The sequence below is a fragment of the Pogoniulus pusillus genome, chromosome 14, assembly GCF_015220805.1.
Source record: "Pogoniulus pusillus isolate bPogPus1 chromosome 14, bPogPus1.pri, whole genome shotgun sequence".
Taxonomy (NCBI): Eukaryota; Metazoa; Chordata; class Aves; order Piciformes; family Lybiidae; genus Pogoniulus; species Pogoniulus pusillus.
In genome coordinates this window covers 18,661,596-18,681,073 of record NC_087277.1, presented here as the reverse complement: position 1 = coordinate 18,681,073, position 19,478 = coordinate 18,661,596, and the positions used below count along the sequence as shown (strand labels likewise).

At 45.1% G+C, this 19,478-nt stretch overlaps 1 long non-coding RNA gene across 2 annotated transcripts; it reads left to right on the top strand.

The window, feature by feature from the left end:
- The first annotated feature begins 210 nt into the window (after window positions 1-210).
- LOC135181321 (uncharacterized) lies at window positions 211-8,943 on the top strand. Of its 2 annotated transcripts, none has more exons than XR_010304828.1 (5): window positions 211-596; window positions 1,467-1,581; window positions 2,482-2,660; window positions 4,301-4,490; window positions 5,530-8,943. It is a non-coding gene; the product is annotated as an uncharacterized LOC135181321 (long non-coding RNA). The 2 variants fall into 2 exon arrangements; XR_010304827.1 differs by having other exon boundaries at window positions 4,281-4,490.
- The last annotated feature ends 10,535 nt before the right edge of the window (window positions 8,944-19,478 follow it).

Genomic DNA, 19,478 nt, shown 5'->3' with positions numbered 1-19,478 from the left:
AACAGTAATATACAACAGGGTTCAGAGTAGCTTTCCCAGTAGTGAAGAGCAAGAAGGGTCTTCTTCAGAAAGATATGTACATTTAAAATCCACTCGTCTGCTTTTCATTCTTTCTCTCTCTTCTCCCCCTCACTTTTTTTTTTCTTTTTTCTTTCTTTTTCTTTTTTTTTCCTCTTCTGTTGTAAATTCTGCTTCTGAATCTCTCTCTGTGAAACTAGATCCAGTCTTTGTAGCCAGGGGCTGCATTAAGGATTACATCAGGCTTTTATAAGCTTTCCAGATCACACATTAGAGTGAGAGAGAGAGAGAGAGAGGGAGGGAGGGAGGGAGGGAGGGAGGGAGGGATGAGAGGGAGGGATAAAATGCACACACACATACACACGCACTGATCGGAGCTTTGCAAAACAGGCAGCTATAGGCAAGGACCCTAACTGCCTCGCTGTGGTACCGGGCATGCTCCGCTAGCCTATAGGAAGAGAGGATGGATGGATGGATGGATGGATGGAGAAGAGGAGCCAGAGAAAGCCGGAGTGCATTGGTGGCTGGGCAAATGCAGCCGCTCCGGGACAGCTTAGCCCAGAGCGGGAAACCAGGAGGTGAAGAGGGAGTCGGGATGATGGTGGTAGGGATGAAAAGGGCTATGCTTCCCCACCTCCTCCCTAAAGAACCCTCCAAACCTGCGGGGGTTCAGTGTCGGAGAGGTGCCGGGCGCCCGCAGAGGGATGCGCAGGGACGCGACTCGCAGCTCCCTGGGTGCCGGGAGCTAGAAGCAGCTGCTGGGGCTCACTCAGAGCACCCCCATCGCGGAGCTGATAGGCTGGGAAAGGGGATGGGAGACGGGACAGGGTGGTGGGAGAGCCCCAGGGCAGCAGATCCCACTGCTCCAGCGCCCGTCAGGCGGACAGGGGCTGGAGCTTCCAGCACAGCCCATTTTGGCGGTGGCTTTGCACCAGGTTTGCCCAGGCAGGAGACAGCAAAAAAAAAAAAAACCATTAACTCTTTGGTGGTTTATTTTTTTTTAACTTCTTTCCCATGATCCCTCCCCCCTCCCCCAACACCTTCCTCCACACATATAAGAGGAGTGGGGGGGGGGGGATGATATGTCACCCCCGGGGTGGCAGAAACACGGGAAGGAGGGGAGAGTCGGAGAAGATGGAGGAGGAGAAGATGCACTGGGGTAAAAGGTACATGCTGCATCCCAGCATCTTTGAGGTAAAGGTGCTGCCTCCGGATTTATAGCCCGGGGAAAGTCCCTTGGTAAAGAGAAGCCTTCGGAGCAGAAATTAAGGGGGGGGTGGGGGGTGGGGGGGGGGGGGGGTGGGAGGGGGCGGGGGGGACGGGAGATGGGGAAGGGATGAAATGGAAAGGAAAAGGATAAGGCTGGAGAAGGGAGGAAGAGCACAGGACTTCAGCATCCTGCTACACTTCAAGACCTGCCCCTTGACTATAACCCTTTCTACTCCAAGAGGTGGAAACACCTCTTTTCTCCGACAGAACCACTTCCCTTCCTGCTCAGAGCTGTTGTCCCCATCAATGGAGACACCTGACGACCACAGAACAGACCCGCCCCAAGAGACAGAGGTAAAAATCCCCGCTGCTTTCACCCTCTATTCATCTGCCACAGGGAGATTGAGGAGCACCCCGTTCCTCTCCCTAGAGCTTTTTCCGGAGCACTCCCATCCCCTTTCCTTGGCCTTCTTCCTCTTTACTCCTTTCCCTTCACCTCATCCAGTCTTTTAGACCCTGTTCCCACACCTCTAAACCTCCTCCCCCCCACAATCCCAACCCCCTCTCCCCCCTCCCCCCCCCAAAAAAAAAAAAAGAAAGCAGTCAACAACAAAACCCCAAACCCAAACAAACCCCCTCAAACTTCTGGAGATAGTGGGAAAGAGAGAAAATTATTCATTTAGAGGAGCCTAACAGCAAGCCCTGGCTGTGATGGAGCGCAGCGAACCAGCATCTCCCTGTCCCCAGCCAGCACTGCAGCATTGCTGGCCAAAGGCATCTGTGTGACATCTCCAGTTAAGCAGGGACTGGAGCAAAGGGGCAGCTGGGGCCTGAAATGCTTGTTTTCAGCCGACAGGCGGCTATGCTGGATTAGCACCGTGCATGCTCCGAATGGAAATCTCTGCCTTTCTCTCTCCAGCCTTTCGGGAGTTTGTTTGGCTGGTTTGTTTTCCTTCAAGAAGGCTTGCTTGCTCCTTTGAGTCTCCCCAGAGACTTTTTTTTTCTCTGCTTCTCTTTATCCAGCGTTTCTTCCTCCAGCTTTTCTTTCTCCATCCCTCAAAGGTGCAAGCAGCAGAGCAGAGAGCTTCCGTGGAAACCACCAAGTGCTTGGTGAAAAAGCCCATGTGAGTCCCAGGGAGCAACTCTGCTATGCCTTTTCAACGATGAAGGAAGTGGGGGCACACACCTTCCGTGTCCTGTGCTTGAAGAGGTCAGGCAGAGCAATGTACAGCTAGCATCTCTCCTCTGTTGCAGGCCAAAGAAGCTCAGCACAAGGAAAAAGTACCTGAAAGTGCCACTGTGACAAAACTAAACCCATTTCCAACCCTCGCTGCTGCAATGGGGTGTGATGGAAATCTCCTCTTTGTGGGACTGGGGAACTGAGGTTGCTGCAATGAAAAACTTCACTGCAGCCCCTTTGTATGCAGTCTGAGGTAAGAGATCCAGGAATCCTCAAGCCCTCATTTAATAAGAATGACCCACACCTTAAACCATGGATAAGAGAGATCTGATTTCATTGTTTGTCAGTATGCTCTACAAGAAGAACTGAGGGTGGGCTGCAACAGTGAACAGGGCTTGTAGGAGTTTGGAGCAACCAAATACAGTAACTCATCTGGTCTGCTTGGTTCTGAACACCTTTGAAATGGTTAAGAGGAGTTAACTTCACCATATGCACAGGGACCTGTGAGACTTACTGCTACAGAATTCCTCTGAGGGCAAAGATATTTGTTTGCAGAGTAAGAGATGCTCAGCACTCTGGATGTCAAAATCCAGGTTTGGGGAATCATACACCCTTCTTTCCATCATGCTAACATCATCAAAACATCTTTGGGGAGAATGGCCCATTTTATACCAGTTTACACCTAAGTCAACTGCTTTGACCAGAGTTTAGGTTAGTTCCCATCTTGGTCCACTCACATGGCGAAGAGCAGTCCTTGAGTCCTCAAGCATAAAAGGGAGTATCATGCCGCAGAGGGGGCCTGGATGAGCAGCTATGGCATGGAAAGGGATGGAGAGGTTCCACAAGCAGGGTTTCCCCACCTTGCCAGTCTCCATATTTCCAAAATATGCCTCCAGAGGGAGCCACTGAGCCAACAGCACTGGAACACAATGAGATGTAAAGATACTTTTACAATGGTGGATGTCCCCCTGTTGCTCCTTTATGGGAACTCACTGGGACTGCTGCCCAGCTCTGGAGTAGTACTGTTTATTTATGACACAGAAAGTCCTGGAACAGAGATCTCAGCCACATTCTGCTTGAAACTCTGCAGAAATAACAAAAAGATCTGAGATGTACTGGCATCTTTATGTGCAAGGGCTCATAAAGTTACTCAGCTCATGTGCCATTGGGACCTTCCAGTGCCATTGCTAAAGGAATGAGAAGCAGCCTAGACCAGCAAATTAGAGGTTACAAGACACAACAGCTTCTGAGACACACCATCACCAGACCACCATGGTGATGCTGATAAGACCAAGACACCCACAGCATTTCTTGAGGAGTTTTATGACAAACACTGAGCTTACCATGCAAAAAACACAACCAAGAGACCAGTTATTGTTCTCCTCTCCACTGGACACATGTCACCTTTATCCATGGTTTGTTTTCAGTCTGGGTTTTGCAGATGGCAAGACAAGATGAGTGTTAGATCTACCTTTAACTCCCTGCTTCTCTGTGGCAAAGGAAAGCAAGCAAGCTCAGAACAGATAAGCAGTCTCTCTACACTTCGAGTTTACACCATGCTTGCTGCACAGAAAATGTCTCTTGTTCTCAAAGGCAAAACTACTCAAGGTAAAGGCATTACCCCTGGGAATCTGCAAAGAGATTTTGGGAGAAGGAATAATGTGCACACTTCAGGGGCTTAAGCCAGTCTCAGATCACCAAATATAGGAGGAAAACATAAAATAGAGAGCAAAACATCTTCTATCTGCCCATTTTTTTTGCACCTTTAGAAGCACTCAGTGCTTCTAAATGATGAGAATAGGTTGTTTAGGCTGGTAGATGTGCAGAGCTGGTTTAGATTTAACTTAATCTTTCCACCTTCCATACTGTGAAGGTAACCTTCTGGTCCCACAGGGTTAATATATCCACCTCTAAAATTGCCTGGAAGGATAACTGCAGTGTAGAGGAACTGATCCCACTTTGTTGGAAGAGTCCCCTCCTACCAGTGGCAGTCATCAGAGGATGGCAAGGGAAGAAAAGAGGGAATGTCTCAGCTGCTCAAGAGATCTTTTGGAAGAGGATAACTGCAAATCAGGACAGCCCTGTGAGTAATCAGTTGACTTCTCCTCCAGCACCAGATAGCACTGTGTTTACACCTATAACACCCTGCATTGTGCCTGGCTAAAGATCTGCTTGAAATTTTCCAATTTCCAGCCAACCACATCCTTCTGCCAAAGAGTGACATTGAATAACTCATCTGTACACAGGGCTTGAAAGGGATTTTCCCTTGCTTTTCTTTCACATGACTGCTGGGTTGTGGCTTCTACCTCACTTCTGTTGTTGTTGATCTTCCTATTTTTTGAAGAAAATAATTTTCATTCCTGTTTGCAGCTGTGGTTTCTGCTGGCAGGGGCTGCACAGGAGTGTGAATGCTCATATCATCACATGTCAAACCCAGCAATCACAGTCTCTTTTAAGTGCAAGAGAGAAAACTCCTCTTCCCTCACACATGGGCTGTGTTTATTAAGTTTATTAAGACTTCCCTTCTTGGAAGACTTGTCCTAAACTAGAAATTTAGCACTGAACCCACTCAATAGGTCTGAGCAGTGAGGCAAAACAGAAGTGCCAGCTTCCCAAGTCACAGTATGGGAAATCCTAACTCCATCCCTCTCCCCTAGCCAGTCTGCTTTCCACAAGAGGGCCAAGGGACTACATCACATAGTCCTAGGGAGGGGAACGATCTCCAGTACATAAACAGTCAAGGTCAGTGATGGCAACTGGAGCTTAGACTGCACTCTTGGTAAGGCAAGGGAGAAGATTTCCTTACTGAATTACAGAACCACAGAATGGTCTGGGTTGGAAGGCAACTTTAAAAATCATCTAGTCCAATCCCCTTGCAGTCACCAGAGACATCTTCAACTAGATTGAAGGTTGCTCAAAGCCTCATCCAACCTGACCTTTAATATTCCCAGGGATGGGGCATTTACCACCTCTCTGGGCAACCTGGTCCTGTGTACCACCACTATCAGTGTAAAAAAATTCTTCTTTCTAGAGTAAATCCCCCTTCTTTTAGTTTCAAACCATCACCCTTTGTTCTGTCACAATAGGTCTTGTTAAATTATCTGTCCCTGTCTCTCTGATAGGCTCCTTTAGGTGCTGAAAAGCCACTATAAGGTCTCCCCAGAGCCTTCTCTTCTCCAGGCTGAACAACCCCAACACTCTCACCTTTTTGTATAGGAGAGTTGCTCCACCTCTCTGAACATTTTTTGGCCTCCTCTGGGCTCACTATGACAGAATCATGTCTTTGTTGTGCTGAGGGCTCCAGACCTGGGTGCAGTGGTCCACATGAGCTTTCACCAGAATGGAGCAGAGCGACGGAATCATCTCATCCTGCTGGCCATAATCTTGTGAAGAAGGAGGAGGGGTGTGACTGGCTTCTGGGGTACGAGAGAGCACTGCTGGCTCAAGTCAGGATTTTCATCCTCTAGTACCATCGAGTCCTTCTCTCCAGTCTGATCCCAGTCCCATGATCCACCAGCCTGTATTGATACCAAAGATTGCTTCAACCGTTGTGCAGGACCCTGCACTTGGCTCTGTCGAAACCCATGAGGTTCACACTGGCCTACTCCTCAAGCTTGTCCAGTTCTGCCTGGGTGGCATCCTGTTTGTGAGGAACGAGTAGGAAGCTATTAAAATACAGAGGATGTTTGTCCTAGAGGGACTTGTACTCTATCTGCCTGCATTATGTGGGGCACAGAGGTAAAGTAAAAACTGGAGCATCCCCAAAAAAGTCACATAAAAGAAATCTCTTTAAAGTTCTCACCTGCTCTTTATCCTTGTTTGGGAACTGTATTCACAAGAGGGAAAGTGCTGAAGAGCTTCCAAAAATAGCTGTGGCAATAATAACTGCACCACCATTACTTTTTCCCACAGTAGTTGTAGGAACCTGCTAGCCACTCTGAAAACCTCGCCGAGCACAAAAGGCTTCTCAGATGGTGCCAACGCAGATCCACTTGCAGGGCTTGACTCAGGAATGTCTTTCCGAAGCAGAGCTATAGATGGCACTACGTAGTATTTACGGAGTTGTTTCCTCCAGTAAATCTCCTTATTTAAGCAGAAAGCCAGAGAATTTCATTTCCTTGTCGTTACAGCGCTCTCTGAATGAGAACTCCTAAATCAAGGGAGAAACTGGAAGCACACAGCAAGAGAAGCTTCCTTGCCTGAGCACCGGCAAAAGGCACTTGAAATGTAAACCACCTCTGTGGTGTATAGGATTCTCTGTCCCCTTTCACAGGGGTGATATTTGGAGAGCTGAACAAGAAAACTGTTTTGTCTGCTGGGAGAAAAGGAAAAAAGAAAAGAAAGAGGAAAAAAGAATAGAAAGAGAAAAAAAAAAAGAGAAATCTCTCAACTGGCTGCTACAGAAACCTGAAATAAACTCAAAATCCCAGGATTACTGTCAAAAACCATCAGTAAAGTATGACATCAGACATGGATCTGATTCACGCTGGTTAAACCACTTAATTGCATTGGAAATTATTTGTTGGTGGTGCTTTAATATCATTAGGATAGCTTTCAAAATAACTTTAGACTAATCATGTTTGAGGGTTTGGGTTTTTTTTTTACAAAAAATGCCCTCAATTCTTTTCTCCTTCTTATAGTATAGCCCCAAAAGGCTGCAAGGGCAAGCGTGGGGTCCTGCACCCGGGCAGAAGTAACCCCCTGATCCAGCACAGTTGAAGGGTTGACCTGCTGGAAAGCAGCTCTGCGGAGAAGGGCCTGAGCGTGCTGGCTGGCAATGAGTTCACTCGTGACCAAGAAAGTCAGCAATTTCCTGGGGTGCATAAAGAGGAGTGTGGCCAGCTGGTCAAGGGAGAGAGTGGCAGATGTCCTCTACTTGCTGAAAGGGAAAAGAAAGGGAATAAGGGAGAGAGAATGATGGGTAAGGAAAAAAAAAGAAGCCAGTTTAAACAAAAATAATAACAGTAAAATGACACAAATGCCCCCCCAATACCAAACCCACCCTCTGCTGGCAATTACATCACTGTGCATGTACATCATGTGCTGTGGGCAGGCCCCAGGGAAGTCCCAGATTTGACTCCACAGCAGACGGGAAGTGAGTTCTGGAGCTGGATTCAGGAACATGGAGATTGTGAAGGCAGAACGGTCTGAGTCCTCCTCAGACACCAGTTGGAGAAGAAGCTTGACACTGGTGACCCCTCAGCTTTATCCCAAAGATTACATCCTTGGGATGGAATCCCTTGTTGGTTAGTTTAGGGTCACCTGTCCTGTGTGCTTCTTCCCACAGGTGCCACCTCTGACCTTCTGCACCCCAATGTGGGGCACAAAACAAGTGCCCTTGGTCAGCACAGGAGCAAGTCTAAGGCAGAGCCTTTCTGCAATCCAGCCCTTGGCAGGAAGTCTCCCCATCAGTGTTCCCAATGCTAGAAACAGTCACCATCTGGGTAATCCTGCCCTGAACTTCAGAAAGTTCTGTCTCTGAGCAGAGACTGAGTTGAGATGTCATCACTGTAAAGAATTGATTCTGTCCTAGCTCAGATCAGGACAGGATCCATCTCTACTTTTTCTATATTACCATCCTAAAGTTTTAAGGTTATTTCCTTTGAAGAGAGCTCAGCAACCATTTTGTGTTGGTACTCTTCTAAGGGGGAGAGACTTTTCCTCCCTTCTCACAGCTGTTTCGTTTAATGTGAATGTAAGTCACATTAGACAGAAAGAACATGTTTTCCCCCCTCTGACTGTTGAACATAACATCATGGCTTGTGCAGAAAGCCTGTTTCAATTACAAGGAACTTTCTTCTGTCCTGTTAAAGCTAAACCTCTGTGAAATCCATATGTACTTGGGGACAGAACAAGAGAACAAAATTGAATGTTTAAGTAAGCTTAAGGGACACAGTCAAGTCATATTAAACTCAAAACATACAAGCAATGCAACTGTTGTATGGAGTTTCTTCCTCCTCCTCTTCTTCTTCTTCTTCTTCTGAATTACCCTCAGGTTTTGTAGCCCACTCCAAGAAATTAATACAATTGCTCCAGCTTGAATGAAACCTGCTTTGTTATTTTCATTATGTACTTTAATGGAGAGCAAAATCATTTATATTCAAGGACCTTCATCCTCTTCCCACTACCAGACCACAGACTCTAGAATCCACCTCTTTCTCTGAATAGAGAGATCTTTTGTGTTTAGATGGAACCTTTGGAGGCTGCTGAAAAGTTTGGAGGGCAATATAAGAGGCATTTAGGAACCACTGATGTGCCATTTGTGGAGGGAAAAGCTGTTTATCTGCTCTGGAAAATGTGGACCTAAGGAGATTAATCCTGGTCCAGAATTGTGGGGATGGCATTAGCTATATCCCCAGCATCAGCTATATCCCTAGTCCTGCTTCAGCTTGAGCAACCTTGGCACCATAACCTAAATGCCCACCCAGTGGCTGCATTTATTCCTTTCCTCTTTATAAGTGACATTTGCCTTCAAAGGAGGCTCTGCTCTTCAGAGCCTCAATTAATAAATAATGAGCCATGTCTGCTTGCTTGTTTGTTTTATTTCTAATAAGAGTTCTTTTACATCAAGGCTCACATTTACAGTCAGATATGGATAATTTTCTTCCCTGTCATCCCACTACTCAACACGCAAAAGTTCTTCAGGAGTACAGAGAGTGTGTGAAGATATGGGCCAGATCAATTGATGCATGTCCAGGATCAACTTGTCATGGTGGTACTGGAGACATGAGAAAACAGAGTAAATCTCATTTTAATCTATTTGGTGAGAAATGATCCCCATATCAAAGGGCACACAAATCTTGCACGTACCGTTGGCAGGCACAGACTTAGCTTTCTGCATGGCCATTGTGTAGGTGCATGGGCACACTCGTGTCTGGGTGTTTTGATCCAACCATCAAGTAACCCTGTCAGAGAAAGCCCAGGAGCTTGCAAAAGTGTTGGTGAAATGGGAATAGGTTTCTCTAGGGATGCTAAAAATCACAAAATCAGCAACTTCACAGGACTGTAGGAATGACTCAAAATATCCTGCTCAACACAGCTGCATATTCCTTCCCTGAAGCTGGTTTCTTCATTCTTTGTGAGCTGATTTACTTCAAGCTGCATGGAAAAGTCTTGGGAGTAATCATGTCATCCCTGGCATCACTGAAATAATCCAACAGCATGACTGTACCATTTTTACACACATGGCAAAGTGTGGAACCCAGTTGATGACATCAAACACTGTATATTGTAAGTGGTTTGGGGCAGAGAATCTCTGTCTGGTCTGCCCTCACTGAAGCTCTGCTGAAGAAGAGCATAGACAGAAATACCTCAGAAGCAGCTGTTTCTCTCTTTGGCTGGCAGAGCAGCTACTGTCAGACTTCACTGGAAGGACAGCATCAGGTCCAGTGTTATTCAATAACTTCATCAATGACCCGAGTAAGGGGAGAAAGTTTGCTGATGATATGAAACTAGGGGGAGTGGCTGATACACTGGAAGGCTGTGTGGCTATTTAGCAAGATCTGGACATATTGGAGGTCTGGGCAAAATGGAACCTAATGAGGTTTAGCAAGAGTCCTTCATTTATGGAGAAACACCACCACACACCAGTACAGATCAGGGACCAAACTGGTGGAAAGCAACTCCATGGAGAAGGACCTTGCAGTGCTGGTGGACAGTAAGTTGTCTATGGGACAGCAATGTGTCCTTATGGTCAAGAAAGAAAATGATATCCTGGGGTGCATTAAGAAGAGTGTGGCCAGCAGGTCAAGGGAGGTAATTTGAAGGTGCCAGATCCCTGGAACAGGCTGCCCAGACAGGGTGTGGAGTCTCCTTCTCTAGAGACTTTCCAGACCCTTCTGGGTGTACTCCTGTGTGACCTGCCCTATCTGGATGTGTTCCTTTGTGACCTGCCCTAGGTGATCCTACTTTGGCAAGGAGTTGAACTCAAAGACCCCTGGAGGTCCCTTCCAACCCCTCCTATCCTGTGATCTCATGGTATCTTCCCCAGATTTGGAGCCACCAATAACATAGAGCCCAACCTTCAGCACAATGCAGTGAACCATTGCTAACTTTGAGAGAGGGAAAGCGACATTAAGGTGAAAGCAGTAAGCAAAATGTGACACTCACTCAAGGTGGACACTTAAGAAAAGATTGACTGAGAAAGGTGTTGATTCAGGGTTTCATTCATTCATACCCAGTGAGTACCACTAATCCCCAACTCTTTAAATGTGTCCTATTACTATGATTGCTCTATTGTTATTTCTGTTATGTATGTTACTTATTCTCAATTATATTCAAATGTTATCTGGAGATCTTGAGCAATTTCTGGACCCCCTTAGGCAGAGATAGTGACAAGTTATTTGCTAAATTGAGGTGTGGGAATAACTGGTTTTTCATTTTGCTGCCAATTCTACAAGGTAAGCAAATAAAGAAATAAGTTTGAGGCAGAAATTAAACTTAAACAATGACAAAAAATATTTTTAAAAGTAGAAAAGACTAAAATCAACTCTACTGGAAATGGAAAACAAACAAAGATGAAGAGGCACAGCATATCTGAGTTTAAATGAATGTTGCCTTCCACTCACAATGATTTTTTCATGTTGTTTTGAAGCATTATAATGTTTTTCCTCAGCAGAGTAAAAAAAAAAAAATCAATGGAACATCAGTTTAAATGATAAGAAAATAAAAATCAAAAAGGAAATGTGCTTTTAAAGAGAAAATATTTTGATGTTTCATTGGTTTGTTTTGTGCAGATGGAAAAATGAATAACCAACATCCTTGTCAAAAAATTCACGTGGAGTTTTCACAGAGTCATAGAACCCTTTTGGCTGGAAAAGACCTCGAAGATCATTGAGTCCAACCATCAACCTGACACCACCATGGCCATTAAACCACGTCCTCAGAGTGTCATGCCTACATATTTTCTTAACACCTCCAGGGATGATGATTCCATCACCTCCCTGGACAGCCTATTCCAACATCAGCTGAAATCTGTCAATTTAGAATCTACCTTTCTGGGTTTGTTGGTTTGGTTGTTTGTTTCCTTCGGTCATTTTGTAATCTACCTTTTCCAACAAAGTTCTCTTAGCTTGACATTTTTGAGTGTCTTATGGCAAGTCTCAAAACAAGCAGCTCTGTGCCTGGGGAGATGGAAATGCAGACTTACACTTCAGAACAGCAATCTCATTATCCTAGTCATGATTCTAAATTTTAAGTCACTAGCATGATGGCACCTAATAGAGAAACCATTTGCTCTGAAATTGCCTAGAATCAGAGAAATGCAACTTCTACTGGGTTGCAAAATGCACCCAGTCAGAAATTCATTGGTAACTTCTACATCTTAAGAAATATGGGATGTTTCTGCAGTTGTCAGACACCTTGCAACTTTAAGGTTATGCTTTATTCCAGTGTGAATCCATGAATCCCAGCAGTGTTCATTAATAATGTAGATTAGTAATTAAGTATTCAAGAATGTCTAATAGAGGAGTCACCGTCTGAAGCAGGAAATTAATCTTGTCAGAACTCTACTTTTAAACTTGCTGTAAAAGGATATTGATAAGCCTTTCTCACCAGCATCTGTTCAGTGAGAGGCACTGGAGGATAGGAGACTTTCATGTCAACCACCAAAAGGTAACACATGACAGTGAGGGGAAGCTTTGATTTTCTTTATGCACAGAGAAGTTCAGAACCAAAGTTTTGAGCAAACTACCAACTATGACCTTGTGTCCTCTGTACCAAACTTGAAGTAGCTGAAAATCTATGTATCTCATAAAGACCAAACCCCAGGGAATCCTCTCTGGTCTATGGGAAGAAGCTCACCTCTCCTGAGGGGTGAAAGTTCCACGTATCCTGTTTGTATGGGTTGCGTCACCATCACTAAGAGCTGATCTCTCTTTCGGTTATCCTCAAAACAGATGAGACCAAGCTCCTGCTTGTAGCCAGTGTCATGTCAGGTAGGTGGGATGGAGCCTGTTTCCCCTTTATGTGCTGTTTCTTGTTTCTGCACCCTTGTGCTTTGGGCTCGCTTCTTCCTTAAACTGACAAGAAGAGACACTTGAAAAGGCAGCATCTCCTGCAGTGGATCTGTTCCTGCCTGGAGTTATCAACTCTGCTGATCAAAAGCAAGGCATGCTCCTGTTACAAGTCTCCTCATTGTTTTGCTAAGCAAGGGACAGATGAATAGTGTTTCTATACCTTTCTGGGAGAGAATGAATGGATTTGGCAAAGTGAGCCAGCAGAGACGGTCACAGGCAGAACGAGAGATATCTTCCATAGCACAGCACGGCCAGGGTTACCTGTAAGAAGCAGTCTTGAAGGCAAAGCTCACCTTCTCACACATCTTGGAGAGGGCAAAAGAGAAAAGAAGTCTGAGCATAAAGGTATGGAGAGAGAACAGCTGTCATGTGGACCACCTGAGGGTTGCACCAGCAGAGTGTGAGTTAAAGAATGCCCAGGGGGACAACCTGTGAGACGAGGTGAAGGGTTTGAGATAATTTGCCATTCTGGAGGGCTGTCAACCTCGGAAAATATAGTAGAGCTTGTCAAGGAAGTAGGAAAAGAAAACCAACTCACACTAATGTCCTACAAAACAGTGCCTGTGATACACTTGGCTGGCTTTGTGTCCTTATGAGGGGTGTTATGTCTCTCTGTTTTCTTCTTTGTTGGTTTCTATGTGGTCTTGCCAAATGGTCCATGAATGCAGATTCTCACCCCGATCTTCCTGCTGGCCCTTTTCAGCTTCAGCTGAGCCCAGGGAGGCAGGTTAGACGAAGCTAGCCAACTAAAAAGTGACCAAGACTGAAGGTAATGTCAGAGGATACTTTTGGTTTGCCTCTAGCAACCTACTTGCCATTTAAGATTAAGTCCTCAGTGGTTTGGGTGTTGTAGAAGTAATTAAAGTCTCAGCAGACACCCAAAAGATTACCCAGTCTTCTGTCAGGAGGTAATAGGGGTTCTTATATTGTGAGAGCAGCAGAGCACAATCTCCATCTGCTCACCCTTTAAAGCTTTTTGTGGTCTCAAAGATCACAGAATGGGTTGGAATGGAAGGGGACCTTTAAAGGTTATCTAGTCCAACCCTTCAGTAGTGCAAGAAAACAGGCACCCAAAAAAAAATGGTAGAGTTACCTGCAAGTGATGCTGCCACTCTTGCTGCTCAAGGGCCAAAACACTACAAGGGTTTTGCCATCTCTGCACGAGCTAAGTGTTTGCAATGTGCTGCAACACTGGAAACAAAAAACCCCTTAAATCCCAAATTTTTCCTGCCAAGAGTTCCAGTTTCTCCAGACCATATATATACATGCACAAAATTCCACTGGTGTTAACAAGTGACAGGCTGAGAGAAAAGGATCAGCATCACCCAAGCACTAATTGAAACTAGACAGGTTGCTGCTGCTATCACAGCAGCTCTGTTATTGATTTTCTAATGGGAACGCTTGTCTTCTGAGCAAGGCTCTTGTAGAGATAATAAGGCTGCTTAAAAAAAAACCAACCCCAAAACAAAACAACAAAACTAAATTTAAAAAAAAAAAGGAAAAATAAAAAAATGATAATTGCCTCATTTGATTTTGCATTCAAAACCCAATTGCAGATCTTTCTGATAGCTAATAATTTAACGGTCATTTACGTACAGTTTAGGGTCCATTGTTAGCAACTTTGGAGCGAATAAGCCAATTAGATCTTGCATTCATGTAAAACAAATATATATCAAAGCAATTAAATGTGCAGTTTAATCGCTCCCAAACTATGAAGAAGACAGTTGCCTGAAGGTCCCAGCTCTTTTCTTGCCTCCTGCTTCCAGCTCCTGACATGGATGTAGCAAGAGCTGTTTGCTGCATGCTGTTGGAAGCGCTTATTGAGTGTGGCAAGATACACAAGTGAATTATTGTCCTGGGGATTTTGCAAGCGAGGAAGCTGTAGCCCTGAGGGGAGAGAGGTCCCTGCAAGACAAGGAAGCATTTTTAACTTCCCCTCGTTGCCCACATGCATCTCTACCCCACAAGGTTTGGTGTTCCCCCCCCCCTCTTCCACCCAGAGCTTTCTCCCACGCAGTTGATTTACTGCTGCTGAGCATTGCTAAGGGCTGGCATGTTTGCTCCCTGACAGGCAGAGGATGGGAGATTCCAAAATCATCTGTGTTTTGAATCAGCATTTTGCTGCTTGGAGAAATGAGGGGGGAGTGGGGTGGTGTGACCTCATCCTCCCTCTGGCAGAGGCCCTGAAGGAGCATGAGTCCTTGTTGCTGACACAAGAGTGACATGGATACATTTAAAGTCCTTCATCCAGGGTTGCTCATAGCCCAAGGAGACCACAGTCTTCCTCCTGAGCAAACCCAGGGCTATCTCTCTGTCCTGCAGGGCCAGTAGACAACTCTGCATTACTTGGCACTGATTATTCATGAAATTTCCCCTAGCATGTAGCCACCCTTGGTTTAATGCTTCTGCTGCTGCACCCCAGGCATCCATTTCCGTTCTCATTACATGGCCAAAACAATTGATCTGGGCCAGCATTATACCATCTCTCTATGCAAGGGTGATGTCTTACAGCCTAGCTGAATGTGCACCAGCTCTGAGGGTTTCCTAGATTTTTTTTTTTTTTTGTAACTCTGGTATGGTCAATTCTCAGCTCATTTTGTCATCCCTCTCAGTTGTTTCTTCATTGGTCCCAAAAGCTTCCCAGGCATTACAGAGTTGCTTCAGAAAATAGTCATCAGAAGGGTTTCCCAAACCACTGAAAAAGCCTTTCCTGGTTCCCACTTCCATCTCAGTGCCCATTCAGTCTCAGGTATTTATTCATCTTTACTGCTAGAAGCTCTCCACTTTAGCTGTCAACAACCTGGTTAGACATCTGCACAAGCTGAAGAATGGAGCATTAAAAACACACAGGGAATATCGCAGACTTCCTAAAGGGAAGCACCCCTGAGGGGTTGTTTCCTCTTGTGTGGGAGACATTTTATATCAGAGGAAGAACAACATTCTCCACAACAAGCACTGACCTCCATAGCAAAACTGTCTGGTGCCATCACTTGTGTCGTGTAGCGCACAGAGCAGGCAGATTAAACCATCTCTCTTATCAGCCTAGACATGGTTTCCAAGGAGGTTCAGTGGTCAGAATATGCACCAATGACATTGAAGAGATGGTGGGTCTCTGGTTCAGGTTGTGGTGTTATGATGGCTCATGTAAAGCAGAGATCACCTCACTTATGATTTCTCCCTAACTGTCCATTACAGCTGAGCTCTCAGGTGGGCAGATGAAGGCTGAAGCTTCCAGAGGATGATTTGTTTAATGTTGTAGACACCTTGTTGTGAAATAGTCTTTGAGCTCAGGTGGTTACATGGAGGGAGAAGCAACGTGTACTCCCCCACAGAGTAGAACATGTTGCTCACAAGGAAGACCTCAGATCCCTGGATATTTTAAGAACAAGGAGGAAACCAACCAACCAAACAAAAACCAAACCCACAAAACTTTAGAGGAATAACAAAATCACACTTCATTATTTTAAAGTGACTACTCAAAACAGGGACAATGTGAACTCTCCTGGATCTTGGGTCACCAGTGGTCTTCTGTTCAGCCACAGAAAGTGTTTTGTTTTTGTCCTGTGTTTCCATGCATGCGTGTTTGTAGTGCCCAGATCTCCCTGAAACACATTTCTGTTTTTCAGCTCTAAATCATCTCCCAGATGAAGCTTTTTGTTTTTTATTGTTGACATCTGACCAGCTTTGCTCAGGACATTAAGCCCAAAGGTACCTAAATCAAATCACTTTTCACAGAAAAATGCAGGCAACAAGCAGCTTCTTGCAAGTCTTGCAAATCAAATCCAAGTGACTGATTTTAGAACAGCATTATGCCAAGCACTGGCCTATTTGTACAAGGTTTTTAAGGATCTGTCACCTTTTTTCTTTCTCTTTTGCACAGTGCCTCCAACACTGCCACTTCAGCTGAGTCTGAAAGCATAGAAATGCTAGGTAGCAGCACTAGTGCAAAACTGGCAGTGATGTCACTGATGCACCAAGAGTGAGGAGCAGAGAACAGCTATGACACCAACAGCAAATTTCAGCTCAGGCTAAATATTAAGTTATTTTAAAACTGTGCTTTGGGCAATCACAGAAATGCTTTGGTTGGAAAAAACCTTTAAGATCACAGAACAATAGGATCATAGAATCGCAGTGACTGGAAAAGACCTCCAAGATTGTCAAGTCCAACCATTATCTAACTCTATCAAGGTCACTATTGCAAGGTCACTGCTACAAAGATATGGTTATCCCTAAGCGTCACGTCTAGATGGCTTTTAGAAACACCCAAAGATGTCAACTCAATCACTTCCCTGGCCAGTCTGTTTCAAGCTTTGATAACTCTTCTGATACAGAAGTTTTTCCTAATGTCTAATGTAAATCTTCCCTGGCATAACTTGGCTTATCAGTTATGACTCGTGAGAAGAGATCAACACCCACACCTCTACAACCTCCTTTCAGGTAGTTGTTGAGGGTGATAAGGTGTCCCCTCAGCCTTCATATCATTAAGTCCTGTCATTAAGCCAAAACTGCCAGGTCACCACTGAACCACATCCCTCAACATCACATCTATGAGTCAATACTTAAGGATTAATATTGTACTAATTAACCAATATCACATCTTTGAGTCAGTATTTAAGGACTAGTTTTATTCTTGAACTCATGCAGATGATTCTAATTAACATTTAAAATGCCTCTTTTTATTCTCCAGGCATCATCTTCAAAGCTTGTTCCCCTGAATGTACCTGTTTACCAACTGCAGTACTTCTCAACACAGGTTATTTGGATGCTTCCCTTCCAGCGTGAGGAAAACCAGCCTGAACCAGAGTCCATTGCAGTCAAAAGCAGCCATTGAGTCATGATATAACAGCAATGATAGCATGCACCTCCATAGCAGCTTTCACCCAAGGGTCTCCAGAGAGCAAGTCTGCATTTCAGTGCTAACCTCTCTGCTTGTATTCACTGAAATTATCAATTCTCTAGTGTGTGAAAAAAGCTCAAAGGAGTAACTGTAGGCTTGGGTAGCAAACTTTGAAGCACACATGACAGTCTGATTAGGATTCACGATCCCTGTCACCTGAGGCACTTTCCAGCTCAGGGGAGATGAGGTGGTTTAGTAGAACTTGAAAAATCCTGTCTTCATAAGCCTGTTCTGCAACTGATTTGGGGAACATAACTTCCCAGCTGGCTTTCCCTTCGGCACACTGGGAAGTGGATGCTGACTCCCTTTGCAAAAGTGCTTTGAGTGACAAGAGTAACATGTGTATGAAACTTTGGTGTCAGTATTTGTGTTGCATCATGTCTAGGAAGGGCTTGATATCAAGGCAGATGTTGAGGTTTCAGAGGTGTGCCCTCTGCTCAGCACCAATGGGCGACATCTGGAGCTCTACAGCCAGTTCTGGGCTTTCCAGCACAAGAGAAACAGAGACATACTGGAGAGATTCCAACAAAAGGCTGCAAAGATGATGAAGGGTCTGGACCATCCCTTCTATGAGGAAAAGCTGAAACAGTTAGGTCTGTTGAGCCTGCAAGGGCCAAAGGCTCGTGGTAAATCTTATTCATGTATCAAAATAGCTGAAGAGAAGGTGCAAAGAGGACAGAGTCAGGATCTTTTCTGTGGTGCCCAGTGCCAGGCCAAGAAGCAATGAGCATAAACTGGAACACGAGAGCTTCCTTCTGAAACTCAGCAAGCACTGTTTTATTGTGAGAGTGACTGAGCACTAGAAGAGACTTCCCTGAGAGGTTAAGTCTACATCCCAGAAGAAATCCTAAAGCTACCTGGGCATGGCTGTGGGCAATGGACTCTAGGTGACACTGCTTGAACAGCAGATTAGACCAGATGATCTCCAGAGGTCTCTTTTGACCTCAGCACTGCGAGAGTGCTGAGACACTGGACCAGGTTGCCCAGAGGAGCTGTGGATGCCCCATCCCTGGAAGAGTTCAAGGGCTTGAAATGGGGTTGAATTTAATGATCTTTAAGATTCCTTCCAACCCAAACTATTCTATGATTCTGTGATTTCTTTCTTCCACTTGCATCTGGAGTAGTGTGTCCAGTTCTGGGCTCCCTAGTTCAAGAGGGACATAGAACTGTTTGAGAGAGTTCAGTGCAGAGCCACAAAGATGATTAAGGGAATGGAACATCTCTCTTATGAGGAGAAACTGAGGGAGATGGGGCCCTTTAACTTGGAGAAGAGGAGACTGAGGGATGACCTCATCAGTGTTTATAAATACATAAAAGCTGAGTGCCAGGAGGATGGAGCCAGGCTCTGCACAGTGATGCCGGATGACAGGACAAGGAGCAATGGGTGGAAGCTGAGGCATAGGAAGCTTCATGTAAACATGAGGAGGAATTTTTTGACTCTGATGGTAACAGAGGAACAGGCTGCCACGGGTGGTGGTGGAGTCTCTCTCTGGAGATATTCAAAACCCATCTGGATGAAGTCTTGTGTGATCTGTTATAGTGATCCTGCTCTGGAAGGGGGGTTGGACTGGATGATCTTTCAAGGTCCCTTCCAACCCCTGCCATTATGTGATTCTGTGAATTTATCTAGGTATTGATCATGGACAGGACCACAGTTCATCCCTGTACTCCAGTGCCCCATCATCATGCTCAGCATTAGCAATGTTACCCATGGGGGTTTTCCTTACACTGAGAATCATGTAACCAGCCAAAATACAGGTCAGCTACAAACGATGTGAAACTTGCAAACACTTTATTAACTGTTACTCTCTGGCTTCAAGATGACTTGGGGATTTAGTAAGTGGGTTAAGGAGCTTTCCTATCAAGGTCAGTGGAAGAAATCAGATGCAAAGTGATAGTAACCATAAGATGCTGTCTGACCTACAGGAGCTCAGTGAATATGAGTCTAAGCTGCTGGTATGGAGATAGTAGCACTGCAAAATGCCTCTAATAGCAAGCAAGGAGGGTGTGGATTTTTTTCTTTCACTTTTTTTTTAAGTCTCAGACAGGAAAATATGTGACTGACTGCAAACAGGACTGCTTCTTCCAGAGCAGGCTATGGGACATAAAGGAGAGGACAAAATCCACCCTGAGGGCATGGTGTTTGCAGAGTGCCTAC